At 39.9% G+C, this 17,278-nt stretch overlaps 1 protein-coding gene and 1 non-coding gene across 2 annotated transcripts in view; one reads left to right on the forward strand and one right to left on the reverse strand.

The window, feature by feature from the left end:
* Positions 1-17,278, forward strand: part of TAOK1 (TAO kinase 1) — a 169,684-nt gene that overhangs the window by 48,901 nt on the left and 103,505 nt on the right. The gene's annotated exons all lie outside the window — the stretch shown is intronic.
* On the reverse strand, positions 12,333-12,434 carry LOC119621958 (U6 spliceosomal RNA). Its single transcript, XR_005238592.1, has one exon. It is a non-coding gene; the product is annotated as a U6 spliceosomal RNA (small nuclear RNA).

Consider the following 17,278-nt stretch of genomic DNA (forward strand, 5'->3'; position numbering starts at 1 on the left):
CCTCCGCCTCCCAGGTTCCAGCGATTCTCCTGCCTCGGCCTCCCGAGTAGCTGGACTACAGGCGCGTGCCACCACGCCCAGCTAATTTTTGTATTTTTAGTAGAGATGGGTTTTCACCATGTTGGCCAGGATGGTCTCGATCTCTTGACCTCATGATCCGCCCACCCCGGCCTCCCAAAGTGTTGAGATTACAGGCGTGAGCCACTGCGCCTGGCCAGCTGTTTTTATTTCTTGAAGATTAAAGTCACATGAACTGAAAAGTACCACAGCATTTATTTTGCCTTAAAAAAATATTAGAGCCAAACCTTTGTCTTTCTTTAGGCCAAATTAATTAGAGCTCTTTTTACAGGCATCACACACATTACACACAGAGAAGTGGAAGAAAACCCATTTGCTGGGTGGGGCCGTTTAAGAGCCCTTTAAGAGACAGGGCTGCTAGGAAAACATGCAGATGTCAAACCAGAAAGAAACATTCCCTAAGGCAGGATTGCTAAACAAAGACTTGCCTGGGAGTTAGAAGCCATGCCCTTAGGATGATGGGAGGCTTGTAGCAGGAACCATACAGACATGCAAAGCACACCAGATTGGCCGCAGCCCAAGACTAGCCCCACAAATCCTTTTTCACAATTAAAGCTTTACAGAAAATATAAACTGATAGCTGGGGGGCCTGGCCTACTAAAGGGAAAAAGATATTTTAAAGGTTAACCTGTTGATGGGTTAGAGAAGGGGAAAGAAAAGAAACAGTTTAAAAATGCCTAGGGAAGAACTTCTTTGAATTTTTCTTTTTTCTTTTTCTTTTTCTTTCCTTTTTTTTTTTTTTTTTTTTTTTTGAGACGGAGTCTTGCCCAGGCTTGAGTGCAGTGGCACGATCTCGCCTCACCACAACTTCGCCTCCCCGGTTCAAGTGATTCTCCTTCCTCAGCCTCCTAAGTAGCTGGGACTATAGGTGTGGGCCACCATGCCCTGCTAATTTTTGTATTTTTAGTAGAGACGGGGTTTTACTATGTTGGCCAGGCTGGTCTCGGACTCCTGACCTCTATTCTTATGCAAGTGGTTCCTTCACCAGGGAGAAAAGTTTAATTTCTGTCTCACAGAGTTGAAACCCCTTGGCTGGGTAAGGGGAAGGCTGCCCTGATGTGTCTGGGAACCAGTCTATTGGCTGGGAACAGGCTGTGTGGGACCCTTGGGCCATGCGTCCCAGTCCTGACATGGAGGGGAGAGTGGCTGGGACCTGCTGCTCTCCAGTCCCTCCTGAAAAAGTAGCAAAAGATGATGAAAAGGCCCCCGACCCCCAGGAGCGACGAGGTGGGGGTGCAGTTTCCCATAAGCTCAGAAGTCCGAGGATGAAAAGGCTTAGAAACCACAGCTAGAGGTTTTGAGTTCCCATTTCACTCACTTTTCTCAAGCCCCATGCTGGGCGCCAAAAAGTTGCAGGACTTTTCCTTAATTCAGCTAAAGACAGGATTCTTGTCCATCCCATGACCAGGAAAATGTAGGCTCCCAGATGGTTTAAAGGTGAGTAAAGCACCTTTATTGGATGAAAAGGGAATAAAAGGGGAAACAAGGATATTCTGCAAGGCCAGAGTCCCTTGCTAGAGTGCTTCTCACCCAACTGTTTGAATCTCAGCCTCCACACAGGAAGAGCAGGGGCCAGGCTCCTCTGTGCTATAACAGGTGTGAACTTCATGAGGCTCCACTTCAGTGGGCAGGCTGGTTGGAGTTTATCCAGGGACCCCTCCCACCTGACTGTCTTATTAGGACAGTTCTCCTTTGGAGATGACAGAACCAAAATACACCCTGGGAAAAGATAAGTAAAAAGATGTCAAAAAGGGCAAATCTAAGTTTAACATAACAATTTAAAAGCAATATATTTTGAATATTGGGTTAAATATTTGCTTCCTTTTGGTAATAATTTTTTTTTAACTTTTTTATTGAGATGGTGTCTCTGTCACCCAGGCTGGAGTATGTTGGCACAATCTTGGCTCACTGCAACCTCTGCGTCTTGGGTTCAAGCGATTCTTGTGCCTCAGCCTCCTGAATAGCTGGGACTACAGGTGCACACCACCACGTCTGGCTAATTTTTGTATTTTTAGTAGAGATGGGGTTTCGCCATGTTGGCCAGGCTTGTCTCAACCTCCTGACCTCAAGTGACCTGCCTGCTTTGGCCTCCCAAAGTGCTGGGATTATAGGCATGAGCCACCACTCCTGACTGCTTTTGGTGATGATTCTTGCCTTACCTAAACTATAAATAACCAAGTTGTTGCACACGTACAATGAGAATAGTTATACCAGAAGGGAAATTTTTTTTTCTTTATTTCCCCCATCATATTCATTTTATGTTGCACTAATAAGTTACTGTATTATATTATTTTATATATGTGAGTATCTTGGGTATTTTAACTATTCCCTTTAAATTTTCTTGAAAATCAGAAGTGGTGTGACTAAGATTTGTTTTTCTTCTATTCTTTTTTTTCTTTTTTCTTTTTGAGAGAGTGTCTCTGTCACCAGGCTGGAGTGCAGTGGCATGATCTTGGCTCACTGTAATCTCCCCCTCCCAGGTTCAAGTGATTCTCATGTCTCAGCCACTGGAATAGCTCCCACCATGGCCAGCTAATTTTTTTTTTTTTTTTTTTTGGTATTTTTTCATAGAGACAGAGGTGCACCATGTTGTCCAGGCTGGTCTCAAACTCCTGTCCTCAAGTGATCCTCCTTCCTCGGCTTCCCAGAGTGCTGGGATTACAGGCATTAGCCACTGCCCCCAGCTGGTTACTAGATTTTGATTATTGAGCTTAGTTCAGTAGTTTCATTTATCAGAAAATATGTTGAATTTTGAATATGTTGAAAATATGAATACTTCTTGAAAGTACTGCTATGGAACTAATAAGACCAAGCTTTTGATGTAGATTTTATAACTTCTAGGTATTTGTAATACTGGTATTTGTGTTACTGATACTTTTTAATTTTCTGGAAAAAACAGTTTTAAAAGTACTTCATGTATGACTAGAACATAAGGAAGATTAAAACCATACCTGATTTTACCACCTAGAGATCATCAGTGTTTTGGCATATTTCCTTTATTATTGCTTCTCTGCATTTTTACTGTATAGGCAGTATATAGTATAGTAGTTAAGGGATTTTCTAGGGTGAAACCTCTTGGGTTCAGATTTCTATTCCACCACTTATTAGGCTGTGTAATCTTAACAGATTGCTTGATGTCTCTGAATCTTGAGTTTCACATCTATAAATTGGGGATAATAAAAGTAGATATTGTTGTTCCCTGTATGCCAGGTACCTTGCTAAGTATACTATGTGTAAAATCTTACTACTCCTGACATCTTTACTTAAGAAGTGCTTAAAAGTGCCTTTAAGAGGATCAAATAAAATGTAATTTACTTGGTATAGGAGTTTTATATAATTCCTTTTTTTTTTTTTGAGATGGAGTTTTGCTCTATTGCCAGGCTGGAGTGCAGTGGCACAATCTTGGCTTGCTGCAACCTTTACCTCCCAGGTTGAAGCCATTCTCCTGCCTCACAATCCCAAGTAGCTGGGATTACAGGCATGCACCACCACACTGGGCTTGCTTGCTTGCTTATTTATTTATGAGACGGAGTCCCCCTCTGTCTCCCAGGCTGGAGTACACTGGTAAGACCTTGGCTCACTGCAACCTCCACCTCCCAGGTTCAAGCAATTATCCTGCCTTAGCCTCCCAGGTAGCTGGGACTACAGGCGCCTGCCACCACACCTGGCTAATTTTTGTATTTTTAGTAGAGACAGGGTCACACCATGTTGGCCAGGCTGGTCTCGAGCTCCTGACGTGATCCGCCCGCCTTGGCCTCCCAAAGTGCTGGTATTACAGGTTTGAGCCACTGTGCCCGGCCTAGTTTTTGCATTTTTAGTAGAGATGGGGTTTCATCATGTTGACCAGGCTGGTCTTGAACTCCTAACATCAAGTGATCTGCCTGCCTCAGCCTCTCAAAGTGTTGGAATTACAGGCCTGAGCCACTGCGCTGGCCTGTGTATTTCTTAACATTGGTTTTATAAAGTATATTTAACCTATTATTAAAACTTATTTCTGATTAAACTCATTAGTCCATGTCTGATTAATTTTGGCATATAATGTATAAGATATAATAATCTAACTTGGCTTTTTAAAGTAGAAAACCTGGAGGTGGGAAATAAGTTTTGCATTCTGTCTCAATTCTGATAAAATGAAGGAGTACTTATGCCTTTGGAACTGCCTTATATTCTTTTTTTTTTTTTTTTTGAGATGGAGTCTCACTCTGTCACCCGGACTTTAGTGCAGTGGTATGATCTCGGCTCACTGCAGCCTCCGCTTCCCAGGTTCAAGCGATTCTCCTGCCTCAGCCTCCCAAGTAGCTGGGATTACAGGCGCCCACCACTACGCCCAGCTAATTTTTTGTATTTTTATCAGAGATGGAGTTTCACCATGTTGGCCAGGCTGGTCTCGGCCTCCTGACCTTGTGATTCGCCCGCCTCAGTCTTCCAAAGGGCTGGGATTACAGGTGTGAGCCAGCATGCCCGGCCGTAACTGTCTTTATATTCTATGGGGAAAATGGTGTGGTGGATTAGCAATGTCTTTCTTCCACAGGTATAGGGGGATGGTATTGAGAAGACTGTTACAAAACATTCATATGTATAACCCCAAATTTAAACATTGTTCCAATATTACATTTTTTAAATTTATTATTTTTATTTTTCGAATGTTCAAGTATTACTTTTTGAATATTCTGTTGAAAATACCATTAAAAAAAAAATACCATTTTTATATGAATTCAGAGTAAAATTGGTTTGTGGATTTTTCTTTTTCTGTTCTGTTTACTATTAGAATTATGTGAGCATCAAAACAAATTTAAAAGTTTCTTTTCTGCTTTGAAGTTTGCAGATACCTATAAAACTATCAGGTTCTGGCTGGGTGCAGTGACTCATGCCTGTAATCCCAGCACCTTGGGAGGTTGAGGCAGGTAGATCGCGTGAGCTCAGAAGTTCGAGAATAGTGTGGGCAACATGGCAAAACCCTTTGTCAAAAATACAAAAATCAGTTGGGCATGGTGGCACATGCCTGTAGTCTCAGCTGCTTGGGAGGGTGAGGTGGGAAGATCCCTTGAGCCCAGAGCTCAGGAGGTCGAGGCTGCAGTGAGATCGTGGCACTGCATTTCAGCCTGCGTAACAGAGTAAGGAGACCTTGTCTCAGAACAAACAAAGCTATCAGATTCTAAAACATGATTAGAAGTTGTTACTCTTTCTAATTACTGTCTAACAAGAGATAACATTCCCACCTCTTGAGTGAGTTTTAGTAATTAATTATTTAGTCTACTGTTGTTGGGCTTTAGTAATTAGTCTACTGTTTAGAACTTTCCAACTTTTTATTTTGAAAAATGTAAAACTTATTGAAAAGTTGCAAGTCTAGTAAAATGAATAGCCATTATACCTTCATGAAAGCTTACCAATCCATTAACTTATTGCTCTATAACATGTGTTGCTATGCTACATAGACACTTTTTTTCCCTGAACCATTTGAATTAGTTGCAGAATCATGACCCTAAATACTTCAGTATGTATTGCCCAAGAATATTTTCCTGCTAAGCACAATATAATCGTGATAGGAAATTTAGCAGCAATATAGTATTCCTATCAAATATACAGTGTTAGATTTTCTCTAATGTCTTTTTTTTTTTTTTTTTTGAGACGGAGTCTCACTCTGTTGCCCAGGCCGGAGTGCAGTAGGGTGATCTCAGCTCACTGCAACCTCCGCCTCCCGGGTTCAAGCAATTCTCCTGCCTCAACCTCCTGAGTAGCTGGGATTACAGGTGCGCGCCACCATGCCTGGCTAATGTTTTTGTATTTTACTAGTAGAGACAGTTTCACCATGTTGGTCAGGCTGGTCTTGAGCTCCTGACTTTGTGATCTGCCCGCCTCAGCCTCCCAAAGTGCTGGGATTACAGGCATGAGCCACCGCGCCCAGCCAATAATGCCTTTTAAAGCTGGAATTTTTTTACCCAATCTGGGATTCAGTCAAAGGCCATACATTGCATACTGTTGCCATGTCTCTTTAGTTCAGAACAGTTCCCTATGTATTTTTTGTCTTTAATGACGTTTTGAAGAGTGCAGGCCAGTTGTTTTACAGAATTTCTGTTTTGACAGAAAATCCTTCTTGTTAGATTTGTTAGTGTGGAGTTATAGATATCTAAATAGTCCATAATTACAGGGCAAGGACTACAAATCTGTAGTCCCAGCTACTTAGGCGGCTGAGGCAGGAGAATCTCTTGAGCCCCAAGAGTTTGAATCCAGCCAGGGCAATGTAATGAGAAAGACTCTGTCTCTTTAAAAAAAATTGTTTTTTTAAAGATAGTCTGTAATATGATAGTGGGTAGTTGTAGGTATCTAATTTGACAGTCCTGCTTCCCCTCCTCATCCTCAGCTTAAAAGTAATATTTTAGGAGAATGTCTTCCAGTGTATGCGTGGAATTTTAAAAAAAGAACAAAAATCTTTCTACTTTGCAAAGTTGTAACACTTACAGATTTTGAACTGTGATATTAAACTTAAAAAATTACTGCTTCACCCCTGTCTTGCGTTTACCTTTCTGACACTTGAGAATAGTCACAACTCATTTTTTTAACTTGCTTTTTTTTTTTTGAGACGGAGTCTCGCTCTGTTGCCCAGGCTGGAGTGCAGTGGCGTGATCTTGGCTAACCGAAACCTCCGCCTCCCCGGTTCACGCCATTCTCCTGCCTCAGCCTCCCGAGTAGCTGGGACTACAGGCGCCTGCCACCATGCCTGGCTAATTTTTTGTATTTTTAGTAGAGAAGGGGTTTCACCGTGTTAGCCAGGGTGATCTCGATCTCCTGACCTCGTGATCCGCCTGCCTCGGCCTCCCAAAGTGCTGGGATTATAGGTGTGAGCCACTGCGCCCGGCCTTAACTTGCATTTTTAAAATTCATACGAGCAATGTTAATTGTAAGCAAAATAAACTAGAAAATTCTGATAAGGAAAATGACGAAAATAAGTCTTAAATAAATCCTAGCACTCACATAGAAAAACTGTTAACATTTTGGGTCAATACTCTTTCAAACTTGAAGGAATGTAAGTGCTTGTGAGAGAGACATTACAAGAATTTTTGTATTGTATTGTAACTCTGTGTTGTAGTTTGCTCTACAACCCCCCAAAAGTGGCTACAGTATTAAACAGTGAAAGCATGGAAAAGTAGAGGTACCATATGAGCTTATTAAAAGGAAACAGCTGGAAGGAGAGGCTCTTGTCTTATCAGTCAGTATTTAGATACTTATTATATACTGTAAATAATTCTTAATGGTTATATCAATTACCTTTTTTTCTTTTTCTTTTTTTTTTGTGTGACAGAGTTTGCTCTTTCGCCCAGGCTGGAGTGCAGTGGTGCGATCTCAGTTTACTGCAGGCTCTGCCTCCGGGGTTCAAGCAGTTCTCCTGCCTCAGCCTCCTGAGTAGCTGGGTTTATAGGTGTGCGCCACCACGCCCTGCTAATTTTAAAATTTTTAGTAAAGACGAGGTTTCACCATGTTGGTCAGGAACTCCTGACCTCAGGTGATCCAGCCGCCTCCGTCTCCTAGTGCTGGGATTACAGGCGTGAGCCACCAGCCCAGCCTGTTGAGTGTTTTTATTACGAAAGTGTGTTGCATTTTATCAAATGCGTTTTCTGTATTTATTGATTTGATTGTGGGTTTTTCCCCTTCATTTTGATAAAGTGATATGTTACATTGATTTCTTTTCATATGTTGAATCACCCTTGGATTCCTAGAATAAGTGCCACTTGCTCATAGTGTATAATCCTTTTAACATGCTGCTGGATTCTTTTTGTTGAGGATTTTTGAGTCTATATTCATAAGGGGTATTTGGTCTGTAATTCTTTTCTTCTTATGATATCTTCGTCTGGCTTTGTATCAAGGCACTACTGGCCCTAAAATGAGTTAATTCTTTAAATATTTGGTGGAAGTCTGGCTTGGTGGTGCATGCCTGTAGTCCCAGACTTGGGAGGCTGAGGCTAGAGGATCACTTGAGCTCATGAGTTTGAGTCCAATCTGGGCAACATAGCGAGACCCCCATCTCTTTAAAAAAATTGTAGAAGTCATGAGTGAAGCCATCTAGTTCCAGGCTGTTTCCTCTGACAGTTTTCTGATTACTGCTTTATCAATGTCTTTACTTGTTGAAATTAGATCTAGGTCAATTTAGTCTATTGAAATGTTCTGTTTTCTTGAGTTAGTTTTGGTAGTTTGTGTGATTTTAGGAATTTGACCATTTCATCTAGATTACCTAATGTTTGTTCATATTATTCTCATATCCTTTTTATTTCTGTAAGTTTGGTAGTAACATCTCTGCTTTGGCCAGACACGGTGGCTCCCACCTGTAATTCCAGCACTTTGGAGGCTAGGGCAGGTGGATCACGAGGTCAAGAATCTAGACCATCCTGACCAACATGGTGAAACCCCGTCTCTACTAAAAATACAAATACTGGCTGGGCGTGGTGGTGCATGCCTGTAGTCCCAGCTACTCAGGAGGCTGAGGCAGGAGAATTGCTTGAACCCGGGAGGCGGAGGTTGCAGTGAGCCGAGGTTGTGCCACCCTACTCCAGCTTGGTGACAGAGCAAGACTCCATCTCAAAGAAACCCAAAAAAAACGAACAAAAAACCCCAAATCTCTGCTTTCATTACTGATTTTAGTAATTTGAGTCTTCTATCCTTTTCTTCTTTTCTGTTTGGTTAATAGGTTTGTCTATTTTGTTTCAAGAGCCAACTTCTTGAAAGTTGGCTTTGTTGATTTTTCTGTTTTTTTGTTTTGAGACAGGGTCATCCAGGTTGGAATGCAGTGGTACAATCATGGTTCCCTACAGACTCAACCTCCCTGGCTCAAGCGATCCTCTCACCTCAACTTCTTCCCAAGTAGCTGGGACAACAGGCACGTGCCACCACACCCAGCTAATTTTCACATTTTTTTTTTTTTTTGAGACGGAGTCTGGCTCTGGCGCCCAGGCTGGAGTGCAGTGGCCGGATCTCAGCTCACTGCAAGCTCCGCCTCCCGGGTTTACGCCATTCTCCTGCCTCAGCCTCCCGAGTAGCTGGGACTACAGTTGCCGCCACCTCGCCTAGCTAGTTTTTTGTATTTTTTAGTAGAGACGGGGTTTCACCGTGTTAGCCAGGATGGTCTCGATCTCCTGACCTCGTGATCCGCCCGTCTCGGCCTCCCAAAGTGCTGGGATTACAGGCTTGAGCCACCGTGCCCGGCCTCACATTTTTTTTGTAGAGATGGGGTCTCCCTAGTTTGCTTAGGCTGGTCTTGGACTCCTAGGCTCAAGTTGTTTTCCCACCTGGGCCTGCCAAAGTGCTCGGATTACAGACCTCACTACTTACTGAGCCACTGTGTCCAGCCACTTTTTCTCTTTTTATGGTTTATTTTTTTCTGTTTTTTAAATATTTTCTATTTCACTTACCACTGTTCTGCTAGCATATTTTTGTAAGTTTACTGGCCATTTGTAATCTTATTCTTTGAATTGCCTATTTATGGAACCTGTTTTTTGTTATTGTTTTTGTAGAATGCTTTATGTATTGTGGCATATGTTAACAGCACGAGGACCTCTGAACGATGTTGAATAATAAAGGTTTCTTTTTGGCTGTAATAGAAATGCATTTTACCATTAAATAGGATAGTATGGTTAAGAAAGTTTCTTCATCTTTCTAGTTTACTAGGAGTAAGTAATTGTGATGTATAAGTTTCCTAAAAAAATATAGTGGTATATCCGTACAATAGGATACTACTTAGCAATAAAAATGCTCACAACAGGCCTGGCCTGGTGGCTCATGCCTCTAATCAAGCACTTAGGCAGGCTGAGGCTGGCAGATCACTTGCGCCCAGGAGTTTGAGACCAGCCTGGCCAACATGGTGAAACCCAATCTGTAGTAAAAATACAAATGTGTAGGTAAGCCTGATTTGTCCTATAATCTCAAACTTCTTGCTGATATTTCTCAGTCTTATTTATCATTTCAGTTATTGGTATAATTACATGTGTGTGTGTGTGTGTGTCTGTTGAGGGAGGATATAGTAGATAGTATAATCTCTATGAATTCGGTGTAAAGAAGCAATTTTCTTTCTCCAGAGGACTGCACATTTTACTAAATTGGCTGTTTTCTAAGCCTGAACCCTTTGACTAACAGATGTAGGGAAAAGGGCTTTATAATATTAAATCAATTGCTTAGGACCAACAATGTCCTTTTTTTGTGAAAATCTGAAGGTTCTTAAAAGATGGAATACTATGACATTATCCTTGTTGATTCAAGGAGCATTCCTCAAGTAATACTGAATGTGCTGTAATTATCAGTACCTTCCCCCATCTTCTTTTTGTTGCTCTTGAATGATGTTGTCAATTATTTGACTATGTTTTGCAAATTTGGAACAGTTACTTATCTGAAAATCCTACTTTGGTCTGAGATTTTAAAATAAATTATATTGGATTTTATTCTTGTTTTATCAGCTTTCTTGGAGATGTATGGGTTTATGATTGGATAAAGTGATACCACCCACAAAAATTATGTATGCCTTTCACATTTTCAAGTGTAAGTAGCCTAATAAGTGCTAGGCTTCTCTGGTCTACTTTTGTGGAACCAGGAATAAATTAGATCTCATTGGCTGTTGATGCGATTGTTAGTTTCTTTTTATTGTTCGCTTTATTAGGAAGCATAATGGTAAATTAATGATATTTTCCTCTAAGAACAGATTAGATAATTTAAAAAATGTGATCTAATAGACTTTTTAAAGAAAATTGTATATGCTGTTTCATAGTACCTTTAAAAAACTTGTTACAAATATTTGTATTTTTAAAACCTGATCTAGGCTGGGCGCAGTGGCTCACACCTGTAATCCTAGCACTTTGGGAGGCCGAAGCGGGCAGATTACCTGAGGTCAGGAGTTCGAGACTAGCCTGGCCAACATGGTGAAACCCCATGTCTACTAAAAATACAAAAATTAGCTGGGCATAGTGGCACACACCTGTAATCCCAGCTACGTGGGAGGCTGAGGCAGGAGAATTGCTTGAGCTCTGGAGACAGAGGTTGCAGTGAGCCGAGATGGCGCCACTGCACTGTAGCCTGGCCGACAGAGTGAGACTGTCTTCAAAAAAAAAAAGTCTGATCTATGGTTTATCCACTTATGTTAGTCCTACATTTTGTTTGGGTATTTATGTATGTGTATTTAGCAGACTAGAAGACTTATGAAGTCTAGGATTGCTGTGAAAGCTCCTTACTGCTGTTTCTTTCTGTAGTTTTTTCATGACAGCTATTAAAAATGAAAAGACCTTTCTTTGTTAGTTTACATTGACGGCTCTGTTATAGCAATATTCTGAGTAGGTGCAGGGCAACCAGGATGGTGCTAATTTTTATAATAAAGTACTTTTAGAAACTTTAGTGTGTATGGAAAAGAAGCAGGTATGCACTGGATGCTGTTAACTCTAGTTTAACAATATAATGATGTATTTCAGAGTTGTCTTTGGAGGGTTCTTGTGTACTTATGTATTTTATTTTTTACTTTTTCCTGTCTTCTAACAATCCAAACAATATACATAGGTGTTATTGGATCTTCAGGTTATATGAGTTCTTCACCTTTATTCTTTTTAAACAGTTATTTTGGCTACTTTGGAGCTTTTGCCTTTTCATATACAGGCTAGAATCAGTTTGTTGATATCTACAGAAAATCCTGTTGGACTTTTGAGATTGTGTTGAATCTATGAATCATTGAATTTTTGGATCAGTTAGAAGAGAATTACCTCATAACAGTATTGAGTCATTCAGTCTATGAATACATGTCTCCATTTAATTAGGTTAACGTTTATTTCTTTCACCAGATTTGTATTGTTTTTGCTGTATAAATTCTACCCACATATTATTAGACTTATGTTTACTCAGTTTTTTTCCCATTGCTATTTTGTACATTTTTGGGATTTTCTGTATACACAATAATATTGTCAGTAAGTAGAGACAGTTTTCTTTTTTTCTGTTACGTATGCCTTTTAGTTCTTTTTCTTGCCTTATAACACTGACTAGAACTTCTAGTACAGAGTTGATTAGGGGTGATTAGAGTGGATATCATTACCTTCTTTTTTAATTTAGTTTTTACTTTTAATTTTTGTGGGTACATAGTAGGTTTATATATTTATGGGGTACATGAGATGTTTTGAAACAAGCATGCAATGCAAAATAAGCACATACGAAGAATGGGGTATCCATCCCCAAAAGTGCTTATCCTCTGAGTTGCAAACAATCCAGTTACACTCTTTTAAGTTTTTAAAAAATGTACAAATATGGAACACTTTACAAATTTGCGTGTCATCCTTGTGCATGGGGCCATGCTAATCTTCTTGTTCCAATTTTAGTATATGTGCTGCCCAAGCAAGCACCCTTTGTGTTATTTCTAATCTTTAGAGGAAAGCTTTCAGTCTTCAAGCATTAAGTATGATGTTAGCAGCAGGTTTTTTGTAGATACCTTTAATAGGTTAAGGATGTTTCTTTCTATTCCTAGTTTGAGTGTTTTATCATGAATGGATGTTGTCAGTTTGATTTTCTGCCTCTGTTTATATTTCTTCTTTAGTATATCTAGAATCGAGTATGACAATGATTTTCTAATGCTAAACCAGCCTTGCATTTCTAGATAAATCCTGCTTGATTGTGCTGTGGTGTCATTTTTATATATTGCTGAATTTAATCTCATTTTGTTGATGATATTTTGCTTTTATGTTGATGACTTTTGCTTTTATATTGGTCAGAAATCTTCAGTTTTTGTCAGTTTTCTGAAGCCATCAATGTCATGATGTTTTCATAAAATGAATTGAAGAATTTATGTAGAATTGGTATTATTTTTTTCTTTAATATTTAATGGAATTTGATAGTGAAACTGTCTAGGCCTGTAGTTTTCTTTCATATACATATGACTAATCAGGTGACTTTCTTGAGTGACTTTTTGGTAGTTTTTATCTGTCAAAATAATTTGTCCATTTCATCTGTGTTGTCAGATTTAGGAGCTTAAAGCTGTTCATTGTATTTCCTCATCTTTTTGATGTATATAGGGTCTGTAGTGATATACTCTCTTTTGTTTGCATTATTGGTAATTTATATCTGCTTGTTTTCCTTTGTTAGTTTGGCTAGAGGCCTTTTCGTCTTACTAACTTCCTCTGCTTCCTCCGAAATAACCAATTTTTGACTTAAATTTTTTTCTCTATTGGCCTTTTGTTTTCTATTTCACTGATTTCTGTTCTGTTCTTTAGTATTTCCTTCCTTATATTTACTTTTGGTTTAACTTGCTTTTTTCTTTCTATATATATATATACACATATATATATATATATATATATATTTTTTTTTTTTTTTCTTTTGAGATGGAGTCTTGCACTGTTGCCCGGGCTAGAATGCAGTGGCGCGATCTTGGCTCACTGCAACTCCCGCCTCCCGGGTTCAAGCGATTCTCCTGCCTCAGCCTCCCGAGTACCTGGGATTACGGGTGCCCGCCACCACCCCCAGCTAATTTTTTTGTATTTTTAGTAGAGATGGGGTTAGCCAGGCTGGTCTCGAACTCCTGACCTCGTGATTTGCCCACCTTGGCCTCCCAATGTGCTGGGATTACAGACGTGAGCCACCGTGCCTGGCCTCTATATTCTTAAGATAGAAGCTTAGATTATTGATTTGAGTCCTTGTTTTTTCTAATATAGCAGTTAGTACTATAAATTTACCTCTAAGCACTCCTTTAACTGTATCCTACACATTTTATGCTGTATTTTTTTTTTTATTATTATGTTTTTTGAGACGAAGTCTCACTCTGTCACCCAGGCTGGAGTGCAGTGGGGGGATCTCAGCTCACTGCAAGCTCTGCCTCTGGGGTTCACACCATTCTTCTCCCTCAGCCTACCAAGTAGCTGGGGCTACAGGTGTGTGCTACCACGTCTGGCTAATTTTTTAGTAGAGACAGGGTTTCACTGTGTTAGCCAGGATGGTCTCGATCTCCTGACCTCGTGATCCGCCTGCCTTGGCCTTCCAAAGTGCTGAGATTACAGGCGTGAGCCACCACACCCGGCCTGTATTTTAGTTTTTATTCAGTTCATAATCTTTTTCTAATTTTCCTCAAAACTGCATTACTGACTCATGAGTTAGTTAGAAGTATGTCATTCACTTTCCACATGCAGTCATGCACCATGTAATGATGTTTTCAGTCAAAAATGGACCACACATAAAACCATGCTCCCGTAAAATTATAGTAACTGTATTTTTACTGTACTTTTTTTTTTTTTTTTTTGAGATGGAGGTGTGCTCTTGTTGCCCAGACTGGAGTGCAATGGCACGATCTCAGCTCACTGCAACCTCCGCCTCCCAGGTTCAAGTGATTCTCCTGCCTCAGCCTCCTGAGTAGCTGGGATTACAGGCGTGTACCACTATGTCCGTCTAATTTTTAGTATTTTTAGTAGAGGCAAAATTTCACCATGTTGGCCAGGCTAGTCTCGAACTCCTGACTATGGATAATCTACCCGCCTTAGCCTCCCAAAGTGCTGGGATTACAGGAGTGAGCCACTGTGCCTGGACTCTTTTTTTTTTTTTTTTTTTAAGGGAAGAGATCTCACTTTGTTGCCCAGGCTGGAGTGCAGTGGCTATTCACAGGTATGGTCAGAATGCACTACAACCTCAACACTCCTGGGCACAAAGTGATTCTCCTGCCTGAACCTCCTGGGTAACTGGGACTGTAGGCACCCACTACCATGTCTGGCTTCCCCTGTTTTTAGTAACTATATTAGGGGTATTAGGATGTTGTCCATTTCTTCTGTGTTTTTCAAAACTCCACATTGTTAAACATATTAACTCTTACGTAATTTTTAGACTTTTTAAAAGTGTATCTTATTATTTGAGACAAGGTCTCGCTTTGTCACCCAGGCTGGAGAGCACTGGCACAGTCTGCTCACTGCAGCCTCTACCTCCCGGATTCAAGCAATTCTCCCGCCTCAGCCTCCCGAGTACCTGGGACTACAGGCATGCACTGCTACACCTGGCTAATTTTTGTATTTTTAGTAGAGATGGGGTTTTGCCGTGTTGGCCAGGCTGGCAAGCTGATCTTAAACTCCTGACCTCAAGTGATCTGCCCACTTTGGCCTCCCAAAGTGATAGGATTACAGGTGTGAGCTACCTCGCCCGGCCCTTTTTTTTTTTTTTTTGAGACAGAGTGTCACTGTGTCACCCAGGCTACAGTGCAATGACGCGATCTTGTCTCACTGCAACCTCTGCCTCCTGGGTTCAAGTGATTCTCCTGCCTCAGCTTCCCAAGTAGCTGGGATTACAGGTGCCTACCACTGCACCCGGCTAATTTTTGTGTTTTTAAAAGAGACGAGGTTTCTCCATGTTGGCCAGACTGGTTTTGAACTCCTGACTTCAGGTGATCCACCTGCCTGCCTCCCAAAGTGCTGGGATTACTGGCGTGAGCCACCACGCCCGGCCTTTTTTATTTATTTATTTTTAAATTCTTACAGATGTACTTCCCGCTTTCATACCAAGTTTATCTGTTTTTTATTATTTTTGGTGTCTTTTACTGTGTTTCCTCCTCTCAATTTTTCTTTTTTATATTGTCAAATATGGTTTTTTCTTACTGCTTTGCATGTAGATCATAGATAAGTTTCTTCATACTGGTTACAAAGAAATTTACTCATATTTCCTCCCAGTACTTGTGTAGTTGCTTTTTTTATATTTGTGTATCTGATCCCTGTGTAATTCTGATGTTCAGTTTGAGGAAGAGGTATGATTTTTCTCTCATATGGCTATTAAGCTCTCCTAACAACACATTTTTATCAAATCAATCCCTTCCCCATTGATTTGAGATGCCTTTTTAAGCCATTTAGCAGTTATGTTTATGGTAAGATATGTGATAGGCATATAGCCTTTTTTTTTTTCCAAATGGATTGTCAAGTTTTCTCAACCTTTATTTCTTCTCCTTTAACTGTGTGTGTTAAATTCCAAGATAGACATACATGGGTTTGTTTCTGGGTCTTTTAGGTTATTAATTTCCTTGTCTTTTTGTTTTAGTATTTTACTCTTGTGATGATGATAGTATTGTGTTATCCTTTGGTCTTTGGTAGAACAAGTATATCAATTTCCTAATTATTTCTTGTCTCTCTGATTTTCTGGAAGTTGTTATCTTGCATTTTCTCTGTTCTTAATAACTTTAATGTGTTTGTATATCTTAGTCTTATGCATACTGTTTGTTCTATAAGTATTTATGGAAATGAAATCATTTTTAGGAATTACATAGAAGAGAATTAAGTATATTGTTTTATTCAGCAATATTTATATAATATTAACTGTAGATGGTAAGGGGTAGAAGCTGGAGAGATGATACAGAAATAAATCAGACACGCTGTGCCTGCTTGTTTAGGAAAGAGAGAATTAAATAATTGCAATATAGCATGGTAAATGCTGCAGGATGCGTTGGAGGCATAAAGGGAGAGTGACCAACTCTTCCTAATAGAGTTAAGATTTTGCAAACATTGTGACATTCAATCTAAATCTCGAAAGACTTTGAGTGGGAATTTGTTAGGTAGATAAGAAAGAAGATGCAGATCATGGACCCAGTTAGAAAATTTTAATGTAAAATAATTCTTCTAATAAGGGTACTAAAACTTATTCAGAATTCTTAAATACAGTCTTAAGTAACACTGAAATTTGTTTTTTTAAATAGGTTGATTAATAGAAAATTTATACTTTGTATGGAATTTAGTTCAGCCTACTCAGTTTAGGAATGAGAAGTTAAGTGACTTTGCTGTGGTCACATATTCTTGGAAGAACTGTGATTGAGACTGCTCCAGGGAACTTCGAGAACAGAGAAATTGGTAAAAGTATATGGGGCAGCCTTGGATATATATTAGAAATTGAATGCAAATTAACAATATATCTTTTTATTGCAGTGTAGTGTTAATTTAGGGAGGTACAAAAGATATATAAATGTATTTTATATAGTTACAAAGAAGTTTTCTAGTAAGAATTAAAATTGCTTCAGTTACTTGACAAGAATTGGATGGAGCTGTTTTTTTCTCTTAAAAGTCTGATGAAATCAGGCCAGGTGTGGTGGCTCATACCTGTAATCCCAGCACTTTGGGAGGCCGAGGCAGGCGGATCACTTGAGGTCAGGAGTTTGAGACCAGCCTGGCCAACATGGTGAAACCCTGTCTTTACTAAAAATACAAAAATTACCTGGGGGTGGTGGTGCGTGCCTGTA

Source organism: Chlorocebus sabaeus, chromosome 16 (assembly GCF_047675955.1).
Source record: "Chlorocebus sabaeus isolate Y175 chromosome 16, mChlSab1.0.hap1, whole genome shotgun sequence".
Lineage (NCBI taxonomy): Eukaryota > Metazoa > Chordata > Mammalia > Primates > Cercopithecidae > Chlorocebus > Chlorocebus sabaeus.